The 15,721-nt window shown below is 50.1% G+C and overlaps 1 protein-coding gene across 1 annotated transcript in view; it reads right to left on the reverse strand.

The window, feature by feature from the left end:
- The window catches only part of B4GALT4 (beta-1,4-galactosyltransferase 4), a 64,085-nt gene extending 49,239 nt beyond the window's left edge, over positions 1-14,846 (reverse strand). The window contains exons 1-2 of the mRNA XM_006261480.4: positions 14,756-14,846; positions 5,676-5,850 (exon numbers count right to left, since the gene is read on the reverse strand). The gene's annotated coding sequence lies outside the window, so the exon portion shown is untranslated. The remainder of the gene's footprint in view (positions 1-5,675; positions 5,851-14,755) is intronic.
- Positions 14,847-15,721: the final 875 nt, after the last annotated feature.

Here is a 15,721-nt window from a genome sequence, read left to right on the forward strand (position 1 = left end):
GGTCACAGTTCAGTGTTTTTGTGGGGGGTTGGGGTTTGATACAATTTGATTGCTGCAGACCAGAAGAGCTTAACCTGTTAAAGTCTGTCGCTTATTGGGAAGCCTGTTGGAGCTGCTGGGAGTGACCACCTTGCTTTCTTGTGGCAGCATCTCAGCAGCAGCTGAAAGCTGCCAGTTACCCTACCTGTGGTTCTTGAGTCAAGGGCTGACTAATGCATTCTGGTTTGTTTTGTGATTCTGGTTATGCCATTTAAGTTCACTTGTAAATAACCTTTCCTATTATTCTTGTTTTCTAAATAAAATGTAAATAGTTAAATCAGTTAAGTGTTAGACCTTCTTGGGACCAGGGGCTGCTCTGTGGGGAGCAGGGGCTGGCTGGAAAGTAAACTGGTCTTTGTTGCACTGGGCTTGTCAGCCACAAGCGTATTCATAAGGCATCTGACTAGACCTCTTATGCATACACCATGATCCGGAGGATCAATGGTTGCTTGCTACACGGGGTGTGTACCCAGAAATCCTGCCCCTTTCACACCAAAATGTCCCTGAAAACAAGAGTGAAAATAGTGGGTGGCATGTACTGGCCTCTGAACCTTCTGAATCTTCTCCTGCAGGGGCATCCATGGGTTCACCACCAAATAGCTCCTTGAAGAAGTCTCCCAGCACATCCAAAGGAAAAGCCTGGTGACTGGGCTGCTCTGGGCTTGCCATGGGTCAAGACACTATAACCACATTCAAACACTGAGTCTGTCACAAAAGGCTTCTCCCCCTCTTCTTCCTCCTTAAAAATAATCTCCCCTTCCAAAACAATGGAGTCTGGAGCTGAGCACTGCTAAACCCCTTGTCTGGCTCAGCGAAGTAGGGGCACAAAGCTGGGGCACTCTCAGACTTTAGAGCTGCCCCATGTGCTTTATGCACTCACTGCAGCCCAGCCCAGCTGCTGCCCAGATGTGGTTAAATCACATTACAGCGAAACTCATTTGTACTCCTTCAACTGAAATTATGGAGCTTGCTTGCTCTACTCCTTCCAGATCCTGAACAGGATTGTTGTCCTCTGGCCAATCAGCTGCTGATCAAGACCATGCAGTCAGCAGCAGAGCAGGATTTGTCTGGACTTGCCTATCAATCTGCAGAAGTCTAGGGGGGAAATGAGGGGCTGGAGACCTATGAAGTATCACCTGGCTTCTGAGCAGGAAAGGGAGGAGGAAGTACACAGAAAGGTGAAGAGTGGGGAGTTATAGTTTCACAGTTGGTAGGGTCGGAAGGGACCTGAGCAGATCATCAAGTCCGACCCCCTGCCATGGCAGGAAAAAGTACTGGGGTCAAACGACCCCCGCAAGGAGTTCGTCTAACCTCCTCTTAAAGACTCCCAGGGTAGGAGCCAGCACCACTTCGCTTGGAAGTTGGTTCCAGGTCCTAGCCTCCCTGACAGTGAAGTAGCGCTTCCTGATGTCAAGTCTGAATCTACCCTCTGCCAGCTTGTGACCGTTATTTCTAGTCACTCCTGGTAGTGCTCAGGGGAACAGGGACACTCCCAATGCCTGCTGGTCCCCTCTGACTAGTTTGTAACAAGTCACTAGATCCCCCTCAGCCTTCTCTTGTGGAGGCTGAACAGGTTCAGGTCCCGTAGCCTCTCCTTGTAGGGCCTGCCCTGCTGCCCCCAGATCATGTGGGTGGCCCTCCTCTGAACCCTCTCCACGTTGTCCACATCCCTCCTGAAGTGTGGCGCCCAGAACTGGACGCAGTACTCCAACTGAGGCCTGACCAGTGCCGTGTAGAGGGGGAGGATCATCTCCTTGGACCTGCTTGAGATGCATCTGTGGATGCATGACAAGGTGTGGTTGGCCTTCCTGACCGCATCCCCACACTGCCAGCCCATGTTCATTTTGGCATCAATAATGACTCCGAGATCCTTTTCTGCTTCTGCACCGACCCAGCCTGTAGGTCTGCTGCTGGTTCTTCCCCCTCCCGAGGTGCAGCACCTTGCACTTGTCAGTGTTGAAACCCATCCTGTTCTCATCCGCCCACCCCTGTAACCTGTCTAGGTCCGATTGCAGCCTATTCCTCCCTTCTAGCGTGCTCACATCCCCCCACATCTTAGTGTCATCTGCAAATTTGAATAGGGTGCTTTTTAACCCCTTGTCCAAGTCACTGATGAAGAAGTTGAACAGCGCAGGTCCGAGGACCGAGCCCTGGGGGAACCACACTGCCCATGTGCCTCCAGGTTGAATAAGACCCATCCACCACCACTCTCTGGGTGCGGCCCTCCAGCCAGTTAGTGACCCATTTGACTGTGTAGGTGCCAACGCCACAGTCCCTTAGTTTTTTTAATGAAAATGGGGTGAGAGACAGTGTCAAAGGCCTTCCTGAAGTCCAGAAAGACTACATCCACTGCTACCCCTGTGTCTAAGGATTTTGTGACCTGGTCACAGAAGGCCACCAGGTTGGTCTGACAGGACCTGCTTCTAATGAACCCATGTTGGTTGCCCCTAAGCATAACCTCCCCTGCTGGCCCCTTGCAGACGTACGCCAGGATAATTCTCTCAAAAAGCTTACCCAGGATCGAGGTAAGACTAACAGGCCTATAGGTCCCTGGGTCCTTCTTCCTCCCTTTTTTGAAAATGGGAACCACATTGGCCCTTTTCCAGTCCTCTGGCACAATGCCAAAGCACCACGAGTGCTCATAAAGCCATGCCAGGGGTCTTGCAATGACCTCTGACAATTCCCTCAGCACTCTGGGGTGGAGGTTGTCAGGACCAGCTGATTGAAATAAGTCCAGTCCCTCCTGTTATGGGCCTGTTAACAGAAGATTTCACATATTCATGCCCTGTAGCTCACTATAGCCACACTACAAATTAGTTATGTACAGAAGGAAATTGTATACGCCCAGAAGCTAAGCTGGGATGGGCAACTATTTTGGGTGGAGGGCTGCTTAATGAGGTTTGGTGACCTTTCAAGGGCCGCATGGGTAGCCCTGCCACCTGGTCAGCATTTTGGGACCAAAAGTCCCACCCTCTAACCCCTGACCTTTGCCCCCAGAATTCACACCCCTTGCCCCCCAGAAATATTCTTTTTGGGGTTGGACGGGGGCTGCCATCCTAGAACCAGAAAAAACCCAGTCATACACTAAAAATCAAACACCTACTATAACATTTTAATTTTATTACAAAAATATTTGTCATGATTTGTGTTTGAGTAGTATATATGGAAAGAATTACATAATAACTCAAAAATAAATCCTTAGTTTTGTATATCATGTGGAAGAGTGGTGGGGGGGGTATGGTGGGTGTGAGGGGTGTTGTGTGCGGATTTCAGGGGGTATGGATGTGTGTAGGGTGGCATTGGGTATGTTGGGGGAGTGTATGTGTGGGGGGGTGTGGGGGCAGGGTGTGGTGTTTGTGGGGTGTGAGGGAGGGTGCAGTGGTTTGGGGACCCCCCTGACACACACTTCCCCCATGCAGCAGCAGCAGGCAGGGGCACTCGGGACGCTTGTGCCCAGCGTAGGTACTGGTGCCTGGCAGTGTGCAGCTCCAGCCAGCACTGCGCATCGCAGCAAGGAGTGCAATCTCCACCAGACTGTCTGTATTGCTGGCACTCCCCACCACACACGCACAGCCCCACACTCACATGGTACGGGAGAGAAGCCCCACATGCTGGAACTGACTGCCTTTGCCACTCCCTGCCGTACAGATCCAGGGCCACGGAAGGCAGCTGGCTCCAGCATGTGGGGCTTCCCTGTCGTAACACGTAAGTGTGGGGGCTGTGCCTGCATGGTGGGAACAGCCTGGTGCTGTCCAGGCCCCGGCCCTGACCCACAGCCCGCTGTGCCCCGCATGCAGATCTGGGGGTATGCACCCCCCATGCCCTGACGGGGTGCATGAAGCGGCAGGAGCCACCACCCCTTGCACCCCCCAGATGAGCCACTCACAGTTCTGTCCTGCACTCTGCCCTGAGTGGGCAGTGCCTGACCATGTTCCAGCCCCAGCCCCACTCCCTTCTTCACCGCAGGGGCCTACAAGAGTGGGGCTACTGGAGGGGGTGCTGCAGCCACTCCAGAATTCACTGTAGCCCCCCCAGTCCCTGTCCAAGCACTGCTGCCGCCTGCCCTGAATACAGCCTAGCCCAACCCCCCACCAGGAAGAGCCCAGTGCCCCAGCCCACAGCCGCGGGTCACCTGCCTTCTGTGCTCAGATCTGGGGGCACACCCCACCATGCCCTCCTGGGGTGTGCATAGCAGCAGGAGCCGCCCCCCCCAGCTCAGTCCTGCAACCCACCCCAGCTGGGCAGCCTCTGCCTCACCGCTGGGGCCTTGATCTATGCCCCTCCCCGCCATAGCTAGGCAGCCCGCCCCTGCCCCACACACAGATCTGGGGGTACAAGCCCTCCCATGCTCTCCTGGGGTGCACACAGTGGCAGGAGCTGCCCCCCCTCCCCATGCCCCCCCAAGATGAGCCACTCACAGCTGTGTCCAGCACCTGCCCCTGCCTCACTCCCGCCCTCACCGTGGGGCCTCAATCTGCCCCTCCTTCAAAACAAAACAAAAATATAAAGGGGTACATGAGCTGAAACTTTGAGACAGAAGGGGTACACTTGTTAAAAAAGGTTGAAAACCCATGGTCTAGTAAATGAGAAGTTCTATTCACTATGTTCTAATCTAATAATTTGCAAAAATTCAGGATCTGAATAAATATATGTTAAACTATGTAAATATTTAACCATATATACAGCATACCATTCTAGGAACCAGAAAGAAGTACCAAATTCAGTATATAAGGGACATATATCTGAAAATCAGCACATCTTTAATAGGTACTGAACAAGAGGAATTATCAGTTTAAGAAAATAAAAAAGACAAATACAAAACAAAACTAAAACTGACTGCTAAAATTAAGGTCCTTGCCTTGCTAATTTTATATCACATATATTTAATCAACCATCCTTATGTCTAGAGGGGCTGAAGAGCAACTTTGGTATGACTCCCTGTCATGAGTTAGGAAAACGGAAAGAGCCTCGGAACAGCAGATTCTGACTTGTACAGTTCTGTACAACCCAGCCTGTCCCGTGTTCTGCATCCCAGTTTGCCCACAGCCCCACTGAAGATAGGCTCCATGTCATGCACAGCATGTAAGACATGTCCGCATACATGGTTGACACCCAATTCAACTAGGACCGAGGTACAGGAGAGTTCCTTGGACATTTATGAAATCAGGATTGTACAGTTTCTGATCCCAAAAGCACAAAGGTTTTATCCATGGGGGCAGCCTGACAGACATATTAACATACTCCTCCTTGGATGGTATGGAGAAGAAATTAAAAATACTAGCATTTGGTATCTGCCTCCCATACAAGACCCATGCAAATTTTGAGTTCTGCAGATGCTTGTTGCAGCCCTTTCTCATGGAGATTTAAGAGTACCATGTTGCTGTGGCTTGGCAGTGAATGAATGCAAATTCATGTCAGGACTGTGGCACCCTACTTTACACACCGGCTTTAAAATCCCACTTCTGCGTCTTCCTAAAAGTAAACCTTTCAATCATCACTTTCAGGCAACACCAGGAAAACAACACTGAATTCACCATCTCTGAAACTTTCACCAATCTCTGTCAAACCAACAACCCTCACTTCCCATGTAAGGTTTTTTCAAACCAATAGGAAACAGATGCATTTGATCTACTTACTGTGCTGCTGCCACCGGGGCTGCTCTCCTTCCTGTGGAGGAGTTGTTCAGTGCAGAATTAGGGAGATTCCTGAGCGACTGGCAGCCCTTTCTGAGCCATGAAACCCCACACCATAAAGGGGCCTCTGTTGCCTCTCAGGCTGCAGGAAGGAGGCAGCTCATGACTCCACGGACCACTGAAAAAAATAGGTCCACACTTTCAGCTTTTTCCAGCTCAAAGAACCCTCCCTTCTCCCTCCCCCAAGCTCCTCCTCTCCACCCTCCTTCCCACGTGTGAGAAGCCGGTGAGACTTGCTCCTTCTTCCAAAGTACACAGTACTCCACCCAAGGTGGTGAGGTAGATTGAAGAAGGAAGCACATCAAAGGCATTACAACACAATACAAAAAATAAACAAAGATTATAAAACTAATCTACTTGAGGAGCAAAGGACTAAGCACTGCAAATGCTCAGCGTCTGACCTTTCTAATATTACAGCTTCTGCTATCCTTTCCATCCTGCCTTTCCCATCTTCCAAACCCATAGGCCTTCCCCCAGCTCAATCCCCATGCCCTGAAAAGGGCTCCCTTCATCTTCCTTCAGTGCAGCTCACTCAAAGGCGATTAGAGCTGTGCTATCAGGGACAGAGGTCTGAGCTCCAGAACTCCCTTCCCTATAAGGGGACAGATCTGGCAGATTCAAGGAGATGCAAGACATGGAAGGAGGCTGTAAACTTAGATGCCTGGGTGCTGTTCTCAGCAACCTCACTCACTGACTGTGTGACTGCAGGCCAGTCCCCAAAACAACAATTTTCAAAAGCAAGCTTTTTAGGGGACTCTTCATATGAACAAGGAGATGTCACTGGTCTTATTTCCAGAGCTGCTGAACCCCTGTGAAGGCAAGGAGAGCTCTACACTCTTCAGCATCTCTGACAATCAGGACTGAAGTGCCTCAACTTGGGCACTCAGAAACTGAGGCCTCCCAAAGCACAGGCAACTTTTAAAACATTTTGAAACTATCTGTTAGTTACCACAAACTTTGTAAAATGGAGGGAGCATGAGGCTTCATTCATTAAAAGCAGCATAGAACTTTTTATATCCAATGCTGAAAACCATCAGTGATGTGCTTGAAATGACAGTGCCTGAAACTTCAGCAGGGTGAATTTACATTTCTAGTGCCTTTCTTCCCCAAACATGCTACAAGCTATATGAGTGCTTGCAGACATGTGAGGATGCTACTCCAAAGTGCTGTAATTACAGCGCATCGGAGCAGACTCAGTTAATCAAGTATGCTGGAGTGTGCTAATTAGTCTCTTGTATTCAGTGTCCCCACGCTCCAACATGGCAGCAGGGGCACTTTAGAGCCAAAGTTAAAGCGCCCCCACCGCCATTTTGAAACGTGAGATGTTGAATACCAGAAATGCTGCAGGCGCTTTAACCAGAGCGACTTTCAGACCCACTCTAATTAACCTGCCCGTCCCACCCCCAAGAACATGTGTAAAGACACCCTATATGCACACTACGGAAATGCAGTCATCTCTGTGGAGGAGGGCAGTAGCTCTTCAGCACACAGCATATTATAAACGAGAGGAGACATTAGATGACAAGATGTACTCCGTCTCCAGCCAAAAGTGCCAAAGAAACCGTGTAGCTGCACACTGATGAGTTCCTTTGATCACAGGCAAGGAAAGTCTGTATTGTGGTGATGAAAAACTGGCATAAAAACAACTGGCTTTTATTTTTCCTTCCAAGTTTTAGTGAGTCCAAGCACCAGGCAATTAGTGAGGTGGAAATCCGCCCCCAGGTAAAGTAAGAGTCAAGGGTGTTACACAAAAGTGAAAGCAGGAATATTTCATTTGTTGGCTGTAAAGGAAAAGAATCCCACAGCCAACTGCATAGTCAGATAGACCAGGGGTCTCCAACCTTTTTAGGTAGGAGATCACTTTTGGAATTTAAAAGGAACTCCATATCTATCCACCCGCCCCCTCAACCCAGCAGGTAAGTCTGTGGGGAGGGGAGGGGAAAGGGCAGTGAGGGAGGGAGCACAGCCGGCATGGGGTAGGGGACAGCACTGCGAGTGGCTCATTCGGGGGCCATGGAGAGGAGGGGCATGCAGCCTGGGAGGGCATGGGGAACACTTGCCTCCAGATCTGCCCACAGGGCGGGACAGCCTGTAGACTGGGTGGCGCTGTTCCCAACTGGGCTGTGCTCAGGTCAGGCCAGGCAGCAGTGCTCTGACAAGGCCATGGAGGGGGGCCGTAGACCACCCCAACCCCTGCTCCCAGTGCCACAGCTACCTGCCCCAAGTGCAGCACAGGCCAGGCCCAGAGGAAATAGCCTGGTGCAGCCTTCCAGCCAGCCCTCCCCTGCCAGCCCCTGGCCCCCATGTCCTCGGGGGGTTGGGGGGGAAGGCTGCACCAGGTTGTTCTTGCTGGGCCTAGCCCACATTACACTTGGGGCGGGGATTTGGGGGGGCTACGGCCCCCCTCCATGGCCCTGCTTGCAGCGCTGCCACCGCCGCCTGGCCCGAACACAGCACAGCCCAGCCGAGAGCAGCCCGCCCCACCCCACCCCACCCCACCCCGCAGGCAGATCTGGGGACATGTGCCTGCTATGCCCTCCCAAGCTGCATGCTCACCCTCCCTGTGCCCCACCAAGACAAGCCACTCATGGCTCCATCCCTCACCCTTACTAGCTGTGCAGGGCCTGACCCTGCTCCAGCCCTGCTACCTACCTCAGAGTTGCAGCCTCCAATGCTGTCCTGCGTTTGGGGAGGGGGGGCACATGCCCCCCCCCCACCCCCCATCTGTGTACAGCAGAGGCAGCTCCTGCTGCGGGCTGGGATTTGTGCCCCGAGTCCCATTGCATGAGCCCCCCTGGGGCCTCCTCCCCTTCCCTCCCTCACTGACTGACCTGCTGGGCTGGGAAGGGCGGGAACATGCATATGCTCAGCCCCCCCAGCCCAGGATCAACTTCAAGAGGCTCTGGGATCTACCGGTCAATTGCAATCGACCAGTTGGTGGTCACTGAGATAGAAGATCCTCTAGAAAGGGCCTTTGGCAGACATTTCTCTAGGTTTCCAAACACACGTGGTCATGCCCCCTCATTCACTGCTATTAGAGCTTCTCCATAAACTGATCAGAAGGTGGAATTCAAAATCGTCCTTTTTAATTCCAGTAGCCAGACGGGCAAAGTTCACTCTGCCCCCTTGCTACCAGCACTTGTCCTTACGGGGAACATCAGTTTAGTTATGTTGTCAGAGCCCCATAGAAAAGAAATGGTGTATTCTACTTTGGTCCCAAAGGACATAAACTATATCACAACAAATGCCCTCTTCTGCTAGGCAAGGTCCTTTGGGTTGATGTGATGTCTTTTATTAGACCAACTGAGTAGTTAGAAAAGAGTTCTTTGCAAGCTTTTGGGCACAATCACCCTTCTTCAGGCATCTCTGCTGTCACATTTGCAGTTACACTAGGAGAACTGGCCACTGCATGTTTGTCAGTCAAGCACAAGGTGATTATTTTCACATTCCTAACTTATAAGACTATGTTGGTAAAACTTTGTAATATAGATCAAGCCTGGCTTTGCAGGAGCTAGAAAAGACTGTACTGACGCCAGGAAGAAAGGGACATCCATATTCCCAAGGTAAAGATTATTCTCTTATGAATATTATCAGGAACTTTTTTTGCACAATGTACTCAGTTCATTCCCTTTTGGGTTGACTTCTCAAAACATTGCCATGCAGTCTTTGCGCTGCACACATCTCATTTACTCTTTGTACTATGCCGGACAGTCAGAGGCAAGAAAACAGTCACCCAGAACTCAGCATGCCAGAGAAAGTTTGTCAAAGCCTGCTGCTGGAATTACTAGGCATCGAGTTCTCTGGAGAGTGCAAATGACACAGCAGCTCCATCACCAACCGCTTCAGCACAGGAATTCAGGTGTTGGCTGTTAACAGACACTCATCTGTCACCTTCTGGAAGTCACAGTCTATTCCAGTTCCAGTGACCTTCCGGGCTCCTCTAGTTTTCTTAAATGTTGATCTAATAGTATCACTAGTGACCTTCCTGAGGCAGGAGGCTGAAACTGATACAGTACAGAGTAGCTCAGATGTCTGTTGAACTGAAAACATTAGGTTAGTAAGATAACAATAGGAAATACATTTCCAGACAATTTTGGATTGCGTTCTACACTGTGACCTCAACCAAGACAAGTGGAATCCCATAAAGGGGGAAGTTACGATTTAAAAAGAAACAGGCTAATGGGTATTTATGGTCCCTGGCTAGAGTATCACATATAGCCAGCAAAAACATTCCACTTGTGGCCAGAGGATGAACAGATATGCTGATGTCACCTATATTATCATTATTTATTATGGGGGAAATGTCTATGTATACTAAGTTAACAAGAAACAGAAATAATTGCAGCTCCAGCCCGAGAAGTACATAAATTAGAAAGTAGACAGAAGACAAGACACATGATGGAACAACGTGGAGCTTGGCTTTATAATTGTGTTTGTAAACATGGTGAAAGAAGGGACTTAGACTAGATGTTAAGACAAGGTGATCCACAACTGAGAGGGAACTAAAGAGATAGACATTTCCACACAGCCTGTGGGACTGCCAAGAAAAGCTGGGAAACTCTCAAGTCTCTTACCGATCCCTAAAACTACCTATTTTCTCTGCCTGCCATAACACCACATCAGGACATATAGGCCAATGGGCTGTAAGCACTGCCTATGATCTGGAGGACACAAGATAAATATGTACATCAGGGAAGGGTACCGTACTGGGATCTCCCTCCAGGTCACTAAGGGAGCAGTGTCCCTGGATTTCTGACATTCAGATCTTGTTTTTCCGTGTATGCTAATTTCCTTGTTACATGAACCCGAACATGGCTTTTCCCCCCTGTTTCTTTTCAGTTTGGGGTTTTCTAAATTAGACTCTCACATTCTAGAAGGGCACAAGGTGCACTGGGCACTGTTAGACACCTGCAAATTGAACTTTACATTACTGAAGATTTCTGCATATAAATTAGCATTTAAAGTTAACTACAGGTTAATATTAGATTCATTAACTACTTTGATAAAGGCCAAAATGTTCTCTATCTGTACTTGGCATTCATGTGCCTTGCTTTATTACAAAGGGCACCCTTAGGGCTCAACAGTGTTGGGATCTCGTCAAGTCAAAATCAGCCCTTGTATAAAAGGGCCAACAGCAGTGAAGTCAATTCATTGGCCTGAATGGAGGAGAAAACCGAGGCTGGCAAAGTGGGCCAGGGTAGCAGGTCCCACAGATAAGAGCCACACAGAGTAATTTTCCTATGAGCAGAAGATCCCACACTATAGCATATTATGCACATGTCCGATTTGATTGGCAGGGTTTAGAAGTACTTGTGCCATTGGATAGCATTCCTGAGGATGAAGTTTAAAAGGGGCAGCCAGTGAATGAGAAGTTCATTGCCCCAGAGCATTCACTCATCACAGACAGACTGGAATGATGAAACAAGCTGTGTCATCCAGACTGTAATTTTTAGATGGTGCAGGAAGATGAACTGAAAAATTAAATCCCAAATTCCAGTCTGTAATAACAAATTTCATTGATATCAAATCCAGTGCTGCCAGCAGACAAGCCTGAGTTTTAAATACATGCACAACTATTTGCAATACTAAAAACCACTCTCGGCACAAAGGATACTACAGTCCTAGATCACGTCCACCTGTATAAGCTTACTCCTTGTAGAGATGCTTCTACAAACAGCAAACTGGGTGCCCTGGTATTAGAAAGGGCAAGGTCTAAACCAGGGGTGGGCAAAATGTGGCCCGGGGGTCGGGTGCTGCCTGCCAGGCCATTCTACCCAGCCTGTGGGTTCCCTAAAAAATTTAGAAAATTTGTATTTATTTGCCCTGGGCTGCCTGTCATGCAGCCCTCAATGGCTTCCCAAAACTCAGTAAGCGGCCCTCTGCCCAAAATAATTGTCCACCCCTGGTCTAAACCCAAGACACTTTTATTGTCTCCCTGCTCAACACTGCAATATCACTGCCAGTGTTTGCCACTTCTATTGCAAAAGATCCCTGGGATTTGCAACAAAACGAGGGGGGGTTTTCCCCTGTAATCTACATGGGAGGAAAAGCCCCTCATCTTATATTTGCATACATTGAAACCTCATTAAACCTCACTGGCTATCAATAAACTCCTGCCAAAGCAGCATGTGCTCAGCAGTGGAGCTCAGCTATGAAGTTGAAGCGGCACCTATTGCTCATATAAATTTTTGGAGCATCCCAGAACTCATGATAAGAGCACCTAGTTCCAGTCGTGTGTGTGTGTGGGGGGGGGGGGGGGGGGGCACTAATTATCACATCAATTCTTTGGGGAGGATATGTGGAGTGCACACACATAATGAGCAGTGCTGAGTTGTGGGGTCACCACGGCTTGAAATGCTCAATGACCTATATGGCAAATCATGCACCTTTTGGCTCTGGACTAATAGTGTGCATAAGTGCCAAAGTAGCCAAATTTGGCACTTACTTATGCATGATATTAGTCCAAAGTTACACCTGTGGAACTCCATTGGCTTTGCTGAGTCTGCACAGATGTGCCCAAATTAAACTTAGTATTTACCACTTGGTACTAGCATGGTTAGAGCAGACTAAGTATTCTGCCAGAGTGATACTAGTCAATAATTCACTGACCCCATGTAGCAAAGCCTTGAGCATCCATTCTGTTGGCACATAAGAAGATAATTGATTTCTATTCAGGAGCCACCCTGATGTTTCTCCTACACCAGCAGGAATGAAATCTTGTCATGATGGTGGAAAATGCACATTACTGTGACCATATCAAAGCAACCAATCTGTTGAACAAAAGATAGCCATTTTGGCATAACATCCTGCTTAAATTATTCAGACATCTGACAGAAACCAAATACATGACAACACAACCAACTCCTAGGGCACTAGAGCAAGACTACATGAAACTACTGCGCTGAGAACTTGTGGTTTCTAGTAATAAACATAGTATTTCTGCAAACCGCTTGGTGCCACCATGAAGAGGGAGTTATTCCAGTCCTGCCTGCAAAACTCTCTCCTCTGTAAAATGTAATAAACTCTAATTTTATGGTCAGGAATGCAATCCAGTCTTTCAAGGTCAAGGACCACAGTTATGAATGGCTTCCCTTGTTAGACAGCTACAGCTAAGTCACTGACCTCACTGCTACAATACAAAATGGTGCAGGATTTGAGACTTGGTGCCATATATGGAGCAAAACAAATACACAAGTGAGCTAACACACCCAGCAACCATCTAAATGGCCAGAGCTGGTTTGTTGTTTTTTTAATACAGTGTGTTGCACACCACCAAAAGCTACATCCCTTTAGGCTTGAGGTAATATTATGAAAACCCAAAGGATTCTCATGGATGCTAAAAAGCAAGGGTTTGTTGAGCCAGCCTGGCAAATATGTACCTCCTTCCAACAGCTGCTACCTTACCAAGGAGTGACATGTGCAAGTACAAACGCCAGGTGTCAGGGACTATCAAAAAAAAGATGCTTTCCATACTGCAAGCCAAACTCTACTCTCAAGCTTTTTTTTACCGGAAGGGAAAAAATAGCACCTAGATTGAAAGCAGAATGGACTCAATTGGTGCAAAGCCTCTGTGTAGGCATTCTTAATAACACACCAACCCCTAGTGGATGCCCCTGCTCTGTAAGGGGGTGCAGGGAGGCTCTCTTACCCCTCTCACACAGCCTCTGCTTATAGAAACCACCAAAAGGGCTGCTCCAAATCAACCTCCACCACTCATAAAATCATAGAAAATGAGAGCTGGAAGGGACCTCAGGAGGACATCCCATCCAACCCCCTGCTCAAAGCGGGACCAGCCCCAACTAGATCATACCAGCCAGAACTTTGTTGAGCCAGGCCTTGAAACATGCCAAGGATGGAGCTTCCACCACCTTGCTGGGTAACTCATTCCAGTGCTTCCCCACCCACCTAGTGAGAAAATTCTTCCTAATATCTAACCTACACCACCCTTGCTGCAACTTGAAACCACTGTTCCCTGTTCTGTCATCCACCACCATTGAGAACAATCTAACTCCATCCTCTTTTTAGTGCTTCTTCAGGTACTTGAAGGGCGATATCAAATCCCCTCTCACTCTTCTTTTCTTCAGACTAAATAACCCCAGTTCCCTCAGCCTCATCTCATAAATCATGTGCCCCAGCCCGAATCATTTTTCTTGCCCTTCACTGGACTCTCTCCAATTTGTCCACATCTTTCTGTAGCAGGGGACCCAAAACTGAATACAGTGCTCTAGATGTGCTATTTACCAGAGCCCCCCAGGGAGTAACTAGGAATAATGGGTGCAAACTAGTGGAGAGTAGATTTAGGTTAGACATTAGGAAGAATTTTTTTACAGTAAGGGTGGTCAGAGTCTGGAATGGGCTTCCACGAGAAGTGGTATTATCACCTAGCTTGGAGGTCTTCAAGAGGAGGCTAGATAGGCACCTGGCTGAGGTCATCTGAGCTTGGGCCTCTTTCCTGCCAGGGGCAGGGGGCCAGACACGATGATCCCTTGTGGTCCCTTCCGACTCTATAATCTATGAATCCATGTGGCCTCACCAGTGCAGAACAGAGGGGAATAATCACTTCCCTTGATCTGCTGGCAACACACTTACCAATTCAGCCCAGTATACTGTTAGCCTTTGGGGCAACTAGGGCACACTGCTGGCTCACCACACAACATATCGGTCAATGAAGACCGCAGCTGCAGGGGGTGGCAGAAAGCCCACCCCAAGCAAGCGGGGGCAGCACCAGGGGACGTGTGGCGGCAGGGATGCAAGTACTGCCTTGCTGGTAGCCAAGCAGCTACTCCCCATCCTAGGTCATGTAGAGACAGGATGAAGGCTAACACGCGGGCAAAACCTGGGGGCGGGAGCAGGCCGGGGCAACCCCGCAAAGCGCGTCCCGGAACTGCTCCCTCTGCAGGCTGCACCGGGGGGGTGGGGGGGGACCTGCCGCCCCGCGCATGCGCCCCTTGGCGCCCGGCGGGGGAGAGGCGCGCGCCGGGGTGCTCTGCCCCCCACCCCCCGCGCGCCACGCGGCTCCTTACCTACTGCCGGCCCACGCTGGAACCCCCCCGCCCTCCTGCAACCATAGAGTCGGGGACAGAACGGCCACCTTCTCACCACAGAGACCCCCCCCCCCCCCTCCCGCCGGAGGGCTAGAGCGGCCCCGCCTTGGAGAGGCGGTGGTTGGAGGGGGCCGCGTGGCCCCGCCTCTCCTCCACGTCACAGCCCGCGGGCGCGTGTCTAGGTTCCCTGCACACGCGCGCCCTTGCCGTGCGCGGGGCTTGTCACAGTAACCCCAGCCCGCGCTGCAGCACAGCAGCCCTGCCAGCCACGGGGCAGGGCCGCGGGGCGCCTTGGAGGAGCTGTGTCCATCCCGCCGCCTTGCCCAGGGCATTGGGGCCTGGGTGTGTGCCAGCCCTCTGCCCCGCTCCCCACTGCCCATGGCCACGCGCCAGGTCGTCAACCCTCGGCCTCCCATGCCCCTAGGGGAGTTGGCCACTATGGGTCACCAGGCCTGTAGGGTCCATAACCGAGTGCTGGTTTGTTTTATCCTTCCCCCTCCCCCCCAAAAAAAACAAGTTAACCACTGAGGACAGAGTAATAACTATTATGGGTGCAACTACACTTCATATGGTGGCGTGCTACAGTGCTTGATCTAGTACTTCTTTTTGGAAGTACTAAGCATGGCGCATTATGGGTGGTTATTGCGCTACACACACAGTGCACGGTTAGATTTGGCCCCTTTGTTGCCGTAGCGGCACACTATAACTGGGGACCGGGCTACAGCAACATCTCTGGCGATCGTGTGTGGACCCACGTGATCGCTACAGCGACAGTGCGCTGTACAGCGATGTAGTACTTCACTACGTTGCTACAGGGTGATGCCCTATGTCTACAAATCTCCCCGGGCTGTAGAAATGCAACCAGGCCAGCCCCTTATGCTCCAGGCTCATGGGAATGGGAGTTCAGATGCTCCCCCTATCCCAACTGGCATCCTGTGGGCAAGT

The sequence above is a fragment of the Alligator mississippiensis genome, chromosome 1 (assembly GCF_030867095.1).
Source record: "Alligator mississippiensis isolate rAllMis1 chromosome 1, rAllMis1, whole genome shotgun sequence".
NCBI classification, from domain to species: domain Eukaryota; kingdom Metazoa; phylum Chordata; order Crocodylia; family Alligatoridae; genus Alligator; species Alligator mississippiensis.